This window comes from Camellia sinensis, chromosome 3 (genome assembly GCF_055761805.1).
Source record: "Camellia sinensis isolate YWXY chromosome 3, ASM5576180v1, whole genome shotgun sequence".
In the NCBI taxonomy this organism is placed as follows: Eukaryota; Viridiplantae; Streptophyta; class Magnoliopsida; order Ericales; family Theaceae; genus Camellia; species Camellia sinensis.
This window is the reverse complement of record NC_138963.1, coordinates 184,237,762-184,248,443: the sequence shown is the minus strand read 5'-3', so window position 1 is coordinate 184,248,443 and position 10,682 is coordinate 184,237,762. Positions and strand designations below refer to the sequence as shown.

Here is a 10,682-nt window from a genome sequence, read left to right as displayed (position 1 = left end):
GGCAAAGTTGTTGACCTAGAACTGACCGATGAGTTACTTCTAAATAATCGATTCATTGTTTTGATATTAATTAATCAGTTTTACAGATATCTTAATACATACCCTATTCTTGTCAGATTTACCGCATACCTAGTATACATACATATCCTATCTTTAAACCCCAAAGTCTGACTCTGCCTAAACCAAAGGACTTACACGTAGACTAGGAAGAAGTGGGTGACTTAAACTAGGTGGATAAAACAGACTGATCTTTTGGGTGATTAAGATGAACGGAAAACAGGATTAATTAAACAAACAAGGAAGACGATTGAATAGAAGTAACTAAACAGTTAGAAACAAGATACAACATAACTTGGCTCTGATACCAAAAAGGCGGAAGCAGCGCATATATGAAGGAGATGGATTACGAAATCAAAATAAGAACATCAGATAAGAACTAAGCACTGGAATCATCACAACTATCAAAACATTTTTAATATTAATAACAGAAAACAACTTACAATTACAATTGTAGCAACTGTAAGGATCTTGAATGGTTACAGTACCAGGGTGTTGGTTTTCACTCAGAGCTCTTAGATATTAGAATGTTTCTAAGTCTGCCGAATGAGTTCAACTTGATTACATTATATACAAAATAAAGAAAAGAAAAGCAATAATTGACTGAGGAAAGCAGCTAGCAGCGCATGAAGTAAAGCAGATACTGTCGGTTGCTTTCGGTTGATTGATTGAATAGTTGAGCAGCTTTAAACAAAAGTTGACTGGTGAATAGTGACAGTGAACAGTAAAAGTGAACAGTAACTTTTTACTATTCATCACTTTCGGTGGAACGTGTGACTAATGGAATCAATATAAATACAAATTGGCAGCTTTTCTCAAAAGAGTATTGATTGAAGCTAATTTGTATCTATATGGAATCCAATGTTGATTAGATAAACGGATCCTGAGCATCCTGAAACTCGGGTCCTGAATACTGATTGGTTGATTCTTCAGAGGAATGGATCTGAGCTGAATCGTCTGAATGGTCTGAATCGGTGGATTGGGCTTTAGCTTGATTCAACAGTTGATGGGCCAATTGGATCATGTCTTCTTTGGATGACTTGGATTTACTCTTGACCTTGGGCTGAGCCGGAGGTGGAATAGGCTTTGCCTTGTCTTTGGCCTTTGATTTGGGCTTTGATTGGGCTGGTTGAGCAGCAACAGCTTTGGACTTTGATTTGGATGATTTGGGCTTGGAGCCACTAGATGAGGGGCTTCCAAGATTGACTGGAGGAAGACTAGGCTGATTTCCTTGAGTAACTACAGCAATTGGGTTCTGCTGGGTTTTAGCAAGAGCAGGAGTTGGAGCACATTGATCAGGTGGGAATTCTTCTTGAACAATTTCAAGAATTCTGGGAACATTGAACTTAACCCACCATTTAACTGTCTGTTGACGGATGATGATATTATCATCAATCCCATAATGCCATTTGAATATCCATGGAATTTTGTATTTAGCAATAAATATGAGTAATAAGGGAAATTGCTGTTGGTGAGTAGAAAATGGGTAAACAGAGGCAAAATAATGAATTATGTGGCTGAGATCATCAGGGAGGATATCTGAAATGGCGCCATAGTGAGTCCACCATCTCAGAAACCAGGTGGGTAATTCGGATTTGAATTTCTGATCAAAGGAGATGAACCAAGAATGACTAAAAGTTTCATTTTGGTACAAGAAAATCTTGAACCAAGCATCAACGTAATCATGGTAATTATATTGAATAGAATGGCCAGGTAAATCACGAAGCTGATTAGGATTGCCCCATTCAGCCATGGAAACAATGTTGTGAATATAGAGTGAATGGTATAAGACCTTATAGGCATAGGTACGGTCCTGAATTGGTTTGATCAAAATGGAATGGTGGTTGATTAAAATATCTTTGTAGTAGGCTAGGGTTTTCTCTGGATGAGAAAGGGTGAAATGGCATCCAGAGCCAAAATGGAATTTAGCAATGTCATTGATGGGTTGATTTCGTGGGTGACTGGGTTCTTTATAGAACAGGTTGGTAACATGTGAATTGGTATATTCAGACCTAGATGTTTTAACAGGGTTAACTGGGAATGGAGTAACTGAAATTGATTGGCTAGATACAAAAGGATCAGAGGCCAATGCGGATGAATAATCAGGGCGATGAATAGTACCAAGGGTTTGGTAACGGTTAATGAGGTCGAGTGAATAAGAGGGGGTAACTGACTCCAAAGGAGGAGGGACAATAAGTTGATTTGGTTTAGTGGAAGAGGAGGCCAAAGCCTTTGAAGGAGGCCTTGGACGAGACATCTGTGAAATAATAAACAGTGATTAGCAACCAGAAAGAAGATCTAGATAATCTTGGTGATGATGTAAACAATTGTAGTTGTGAGCAAGTAAATTGCGGCGAGCTTGAATCTGTTGGTAATTGATATACTGGGCTCTTTTGGTAGTTGGTCTGGCTAATTTGAGGCGGTGAATACGATGGGTAAGCTGTTTGATTAAGGTTTTGAAATAGGTAATTCGGGATTTATGGTAAGCGATAAATGGTGCAGTCATCCCTTACCCCCCTGTAAAAATTCCCGGGTAAGAAAATCAGGTAGGGAATTTTGACAACCAGGTATATAGGTAATGTCAAAATCAAAAATACTTAAAATAGCTTGCCAACGGGCAAAAATCTGTTTACTAGCAAGATTTTGAACATCTTTTTCTAAAATAAATTTAGCAGATTTGCAATCAACACGAAGTAAGAATTTTTGATTTAAAATATCATCTTGAAATTTTTGAATACATAAAACAGTAGATAAAATTTCTTTTTTAATAGTACTATAATTGAATTGTGCTTTATTCCAGACACCAGAATGAAAGCGAACAATTTGTTCAGATGATTGAGGAGTAATTTGCTGGAGAAGAATGCCACCATAACCAATGTCAGAGGCATCAGTTTGAATAATTTTGAATGAGTTTTCAGTGGGAATACCAAGGTAAGGAAGAGACTTGACATACTGTTTGACTTGTTTAACAATAGAAGTGTGAACAGAAGACCAAGGAGGAGGATTATCCTTTAACCTATCAAATAAAGGTTGACAAGTTTTCCGAAGGTCTTTATAAAATTCAGCAATGTAATTGAGGGATCCTAAGAACCTTTGTAATTGGGTTTTATCTAGGATTTCATCAGGAAATTTGGAGGCAAACTCAATGGATCTACTAATTGGTAAAATAGTATTTTGGTGAATATCATAACCTAAAAATCGCACTTTAGTTTGAAATAATTTGATCTTAGGAGCAGAAATGACTAGACCATGACTTTTAATGGTGTAAAAGAATGCAGTTAAATGTTTCCAATGTTCACTAATTGATTTTGAAAAAATTAATATGTCATCAATGTAGACAATGGAGAAATGACTAAATGAGTTAAATATGTCATTCATAATATGTTGAAATTCACTAGGAGCATTTTTTAAACCAAATGGCATGACATTCCATTCATATTGACCAAAGGGAGTGTTGAATGCAGTTTTATATCTATCTTTAGGATGAATTTGTATTTGCCAAAAACCACTTTTTAAATCGAATTTACTGAAAACAACAGCTTGGCATAGCCGTTTAATTAAATCTTTTTTATTAGGAATAGGATAGCGGATCCATTATATATATATATATATATATATTGTGAAAATTACAATTCAGCCCATATTTTCAAATAAATTTTAAATCAACGATAAAAATTATAAACTTGTCCACCATTTTGTAATTATTTTTTGGTCTTCTAACTAATTCACAATTTCCCCAATATTTATTATTATTATTATTATTATTATTATTATTATTATTATTATTATTATTATTTTGTTTTTTTTTGTGTTGTTAGACTTTTTGACTATACAACTTACATTCATGGTTCAATAAAAAATAAAAATAAAAAACTTAGGTAGCATTTGGTTTGATTTTCAAATTATGATTAGGATAAAAAAATTTCAAAACTCATAACTAAATAAAATGTCCAAAACTCTTCTCAATAAAATTCATAACCAAACAACTTTTCAAAACTCTTTTTTTTTTTAAAAAAAAAAATCAATATTTTATTTTGTTCTTTAAAATTATTATTTTTTTTTGAAAAAATATTTTTTTATTTTGAAAAAAAAAATCTTTTTTATTTTTTTGAAAAAATATTTTGTTATTTTTTTAAGTGTTGGCCAAATAATTTGTTATGATTTAGATATATATGGATGATTAAAACTTTTTTAAAATTTACAAAAATATAAAAATTAAATAAAGTTAAATAAAATATTTGAAATAAATAAATTAAATAAATAAATAAATTAAAATTTTAAATATTCAAAATATTTTTTGCTTGTGGGGCTGGGTTCATGCGAGAGTGGATGGCACAAATGAAAGTGAATTGCGTTCGGTATTTTTAACAATGTCCAAATGGTCATAATCATCAGGATTTGAATTTGATACACTAATGTAGAATTTTATGTTGGCTTTAAGTATTTGCAAAATAATTTGTTATGTTTTAGATTTGTGTTAACTAATCAAAATTATACTTAACCAATACAAAAATTGTGAAGAAATGAAAAACAAATGTAGTAAATATAGCACACATTAAAAAAATAAATAAATAGTTACAATGAAAAATATTTATCCTAAAACAATAAAATTAAGAAAATGTTTAAATATTTAAAAATAAATAAATTCAAAACAATTTTAAAATACAACTCAAAACTCATAACTAAATAAGTTTTCTTTTTTCAAAACTTATTTCAAAACTCACACTTATCTTTCATAGTAATGTTCCCGATAATTATTTCATTAACTGATAAAAAAACAGAGCATGAGATTAAACGTTTTTGCTCTTCTACTTATTAGTTTGATTCAACTATCCAATAAAATATAGAACATTATCAGTTTTTTTCAGTTTTAAAACTGAGAACATTATCAGTTTTTTCATTTTTAATTTTTTTTTTTTCAGTTTTGCAAATCAATGTTCTATCATTATGCTCCTTTAGGCAAAAAAAATTTAGTTTTGCACAAAACAAATAATTTTTTTTTTTTAATTTTTTCAAAAAAAAAAAACATTGCACATAATTTTTTTTAGTTTATCCAATTTGAAAGTTTTGGAAATCAAAATAAAAATCAAAGCATCCGTTCTAGAAAATCATAAATTATGAATACTCATTGTTTGAAGAGTAATTCCGACTATTAAAAATTTAATGAGACTGATGTTATGTTTGGTTGGAAGATATGAGAAGGGATTTGGAAATGGTGGTACTACATGTACCAATTAGTGTACTAACTAGTGTACCAATACTAATCATGACATTATTGTTGACCACACTCATTAATCACATTACAATTACTAAAACTTCTTAAATTATGTCACATCATCAATTAGTACACAAATTAGTGCATATAGCATTATTTATTTGGAAATAGAAAAGGAAAAGATAGATGAAGTATGAATAAAATATATCTATATTTCACCTAATTTCACACATATTTTCTCTTTCCTTTTCTAAATCTCTCTCTTATCTCTCAACCAAATACAACATTAAAGATTCAAAGAATTTTAGTTAGTAATTGAGTACAAGTTTGTAAATTAGGAATTGTGTATAAATGCTCAAATTTTTTTTATATTAATGATCTGTTTGAAAGATTCATGAAAAAGAACATTCAAATGAAGAATTTAACAGGATGGTTCAATTGAAAAAGCCAAAACAATCTCATCTCTTTACCCTCAATTTCAAATCCTTAACTGTGTTAGGTCAAGAGATTTGATAAGAGATGTGGAAAGGAACAAGAAAAAAGTGGGTGTAAGTAGGTGAAATGTAAATAAATTTTATTTATATATTACTTACATTTTCTCTTTTCCTATCTCTTTTCAAATCTACTCCTAAATCAATCAACCAAACACGACGTAAATTTCAGATTAAATTTGTCAAATGGATTCAGAGAGTCTGGATATCACCTACCCTTAGTTGTAGCAGTGGCAATAGTGGCTCGAATTATCTTCTAATTGAAATTTTAATTTTCTAGCTTTCATTTGAATAATGGGATCTTGTAACTGGCACACTTTGCAATGACTACTTTGAAAGGGAATTTCACAAAATGGTAGACATTTTGATAAAATGTCAGAGAGAAGTGGTGTGTTTGATGTGAAGAGGATGAAGGTGGAAGTGGTGGTTGAGTAAGTGATGAGTGGAGGAGAGAGGGGAATGAGTGTTTGAGATGTGTTTTGGGGAGCCTCTTAGCAATGGTGAGGAGTGCCATTGTTGGTTCTCAAAAGTGGTCTCTCATGGACCTCAAGGTTTGTACCTTGAGCTTGTAAATCAGTAGCTGAGCTGACCCAAAATTGTCTTCTGTGAATTTGTTGCCAATTATAAAAAGTTTCACCTCACAACTTTAATGTTGTGTTTGGTTGGAAAATTTGAAGAGATATTTGGAAAGGAAAATAGAAAAGATAGGTGAAATGTGAATAAAATATACTTACATTTCACCTAGTTTCACACATCTTTTTCCTTTTCCTTTCAAAATCCCTCCCCAAATCTCTTAATTAAACACAACGTAAGTAGATAATTTTTCTGTTTTTCTATTTTATTTTATTTTATTATTTTTTAAATTAATATGGCTGTTTGCATCTCTATCTTATTTCAGGTAATTCATTCTGTAGTTTGACTGCTGCTGGGGTTATGATTACAGCGCTGGGAGATTTTTCTTTTGACCATGTTGGAATTTACTTCCCCGAAAACCTTTGTTTACCTGTTTTGATGCACCTTTCGTTTACCTTGGGGCTTTCTTTTTGCAATACGAATTGGAATGCCCTAGTCCAACACTCGACACATCATGATCAACGATTGAAGTGATGTCCAGCGAATTGCTTTCAAAGTTTAATGCCGTAGTTAACACTCACTCATCATGATCAACGATTGCAAAAACCAACAAAAATGTCCCAACATGATTGAAGTGATGTTCAATTGAAAAAGCCAAGACAATCTCATGGGTTTGGAAAATGAATTGACATTTTAACTTTTTAATTTTTTGATAATTTTAATTTGGAATTAAAAAATTCATTTCAATTTGAGCTTTTTAATTTTTTTTTTATTTTTATAAGACAAAAAATTAAATACTCCCTTCGTCCCAAAATAATGGTCCCTTTTGGGAAATTTAACTTTTTTTGGTAGTACAATTATTGTACTTTAAAAAAGTTAATTTTCCAAAATTACCCTTTGATAGTACACTTTTTAAAGAATATTAATGTCATAATTGTACTTTTTATATTGTTTATGAATTTAAAAGAAGGGCAAAATAAAAAATTTATATTATTTTTGTACTTAATTTTTGAAGAGGGACTAATATTTTGGGACAATAAAAAATAAAATAAAGAACTAATATTATGGGACGGAGGGAGTAATTATAATTTAAATATGATATATTATAATTTATTTTATCTTTTAATAACTAAATTAATTTTAACCTCGAAAAAATCTCATGCCCAACGGCGGCTTCCTCTCAATTTCAAACCCTTTGGCATATTGGTTTGTTTGTAAATTGTAACATTTTTGACTTTTTGTTTTTATCCAAAGCGCACGCCTTCCAGCTTGAACAACCATTGGGTAAAATGTTGACATAATTGTACTATGAATTGACCAGTTCTAACATTGAATTTTTTGAAAGTTTTACCAACCAAATAATTCTCAATCTCGCCATTCAACACTTTAGAGGACAACATTACGTGACAATCTTTTATGCCTATTATAATTCAAAAAATTCCAATACAATCAATTGCGTTTCATTTCGTATGAAGACGTTCTGTTTTTTGTCGAGATAATTTAATAATCTCATTTTAAAATTAAAATAATAAATTTAAATGTTATTGAGATAGTTGAACATGCTCTTAGATATGGTAAAAATAGAAACACATAATAAATTATCCATAATTTTGACAATTATTGAAATTATGATGGACTCCGCAATGTGTAAGACCCAACACCATGTACAGAATTTTCAATAGTTTATCATAAATTTAATATAATGTTAAATAAAATGATAAATTTGATAATAAAAAAATATATATTTTTAATGAAATTTGTTAGCTTTCGAATGGTACGTTAAAAGCATTGGTGATTTTACAACACAAATTTAACATTTACGAGAATTTGTCTGATTATATTAAAATTGTAGAACTTACAATAATTTTATTACATCTTAATAAATGTTAGTATATTTATTAAGATTACAAGGTAACTCTTAAAATATATATTATTTTTCAGAAAAGAATTGGCCTCTCACATGTTGAGAATCCAACTTAAGAGAGTATTTGGGATTAGTAGGCCCATTGTGAGCTAAATTTCGATAATCCAAATTGTTCACTTTTTAAAATCGTTAAAAAAAATATTTATATAAAAAATTAAGATAATTGAATTTCAGTAGCTATATGTTTAAATCACATTTGTCTTTAAAATTGGACAGGTATTCTTGAAATTATATTTACCGTCAATTTATTTATGTCAAATGTGATTCAAACATATATAGTTATTGAAATGCAATAATCTTGATTTTTTTACATAAATATTCTTCTCAACAAGTCATAAAAAGCTACACAACAAGAAAAAGCACTTTTGGCGACTAAATTTTTAGTTGCCAAAAGTCGGTTTTTAGTCGCCGAAAGTCTAAATTTTACTTTCCCCGACAAAATTTTTTAGTCCCCACATTTGTCGCGTATACGTGGTCGGCGTAGGTATTGGCGACTAATAATTTTTTAGTCGCCAAAATACAGGTCTTTAGCGACCAAAGTGTTAGTCGCCAATAGTGTTTTACACTTTTGAAAATCATACATTTACCGACTAATAATTTAGTCGCCAATACTCACTGAATCGCCGACTAAACAGCTTAGTCGCCAAAATAAAGATTTTTGGCGACTAATAATTTTAGTCGCCAAAGGTGTTTCCGTCAAAAAAAAAAAAACCCACTTTTTTTGTTTTTTCTGAGTTTCAGAACCGCGCCAACCGTCCCACATTCCAAACCTTTTTGCAACACACTCCCTCCACTATGCCACTACAACATCACATGAATATATATGCAATATATATTATTTATATAGTATATTGACCGGTATTAATACAAAACAATATATATAAAAATAATTATTTTAATTCACTATAATTTATGTAAAAAATAAATTATTTACTAAAAAAAAATTTAGGCCACTTTTGGCGACTAAATTAAATTTGTAGTCGCCAATTCTATCATTTTCGGCTACTAACTATTATTTAGTCGCTAAAAAATTAAGTTCCGCCTAAAAATAAGCAGTTTTGGCGACTAAACCTGTTTTTAGTCGCCAAAAACGTCCCCTTTTGGCTACGAAACTGAATTTTAGTCGGCAATTAACTGTTTTTAGCTACTAATTTTTTTTGGAGCCAAAAAGCTTCACTTTTAGCAACCAAACAGTTTTTAGTCGGCAAAACACCTATAATCGGCGACGAAACTGTTTTTTAGTCGCCAAAACCATCACTTTTGACTATTAAATCATTTTAGTCGCCAAAAACCGTGACTTTTGGCTACTAAACAACCTTTAGTCGCTAAAACCCCTACATTCCGCGACTAAACTGCCTTTTAGTCGCTAAAACCCTTATATTTGGCGACTAAACTCTTTTAGTCGGCAAAAGTGATTAATTTTGGCGACTAATTTCATTTTAGTCGCCAATTCTACTACTTTCAGCGACGAAAAATGCAGTTTTAGTCCCCAAAAGTGCTTTTTGTTGTAGTGCTAACAGTTCAGATAACCAAGATTTGGCTCACAATGAGTCTACCAAATCCAAATACTCTCTCAAGTAAGATCTCAACACGAAAGAAGCCAAACCCTTTGAGAAATGCAATGCCCCTTAAACAAGAACAACATGGCCTACTACCAAGTAGTTATTTGGTGGTTAAGCAGCATGGCCATGTAATGTTTCAAGAGTGTTACGATCGATGAAAGATGTGGAATTCACGATTTTATTTTGAATTATGAGAAAATAACAGGGGGCATGATGATTGGCGATTGGTGAGAGGCATGTCAAATGGTGCTCTTGGACCACCAAAATTTGTTTCCCCCACCACCGGCCACAAAACAAAGGAAATGAAATCAAATAGGGTTCAAGCTTTGTTATTAGTGATAGAAATTGTTGCCTGCATGAGATGGGTGTTTAATTTGGTTGACGAGGGTGGTTATAGAAAATGATCAAATCTTGTTATGTGGTTTTGTTGTGAACGATTGCTATTTTATAGTTGTAAAACCATTTTTCTAACGCAAGACACAACGTTGATTATTTTTTATTTCTTTGATCTGCTTACTAGTCTCGATTATTGGCTAAATTTATGAGAATAATATATATATATTTTTTCAACAATGTTAGGTATCATGAAAAATTTTTCATGAAAATAATCATGAAAGTTTTATGACCCTTAGATTACACTTAGAATAAAGCACCACACACAAATCAAGGTAATCCAAGAATCATAACTCTTTCATGATCATTTTCATGAAAAAATTTTCATGATCCCTAACTTTTCTCATATTTTTTACCCGGAGCAATATGAACTTTCTGGAAATTTGCAACTAAGTTGCAATCAGACTATGCTTCCTTATTTCAAGAATGTCTACAATTAATATTGCATTTAGCAAATTAATTTGAAA

At 31.0% G+C, this 10,682-nt stretch overlaps 1 pseudogene; it reads right to left on the bottom strand.

Moving 5' to 3' along the window:
• Window positions 1–925: 925 nt before the first annotated feature.
• Window positions 926–10,682, bottom strand: part of LOC114279928 (7-deoxyloganetin glucosyltransferase-like) — a 34,449-nt pseudogene continuing 24,692 nt past the window's right edge.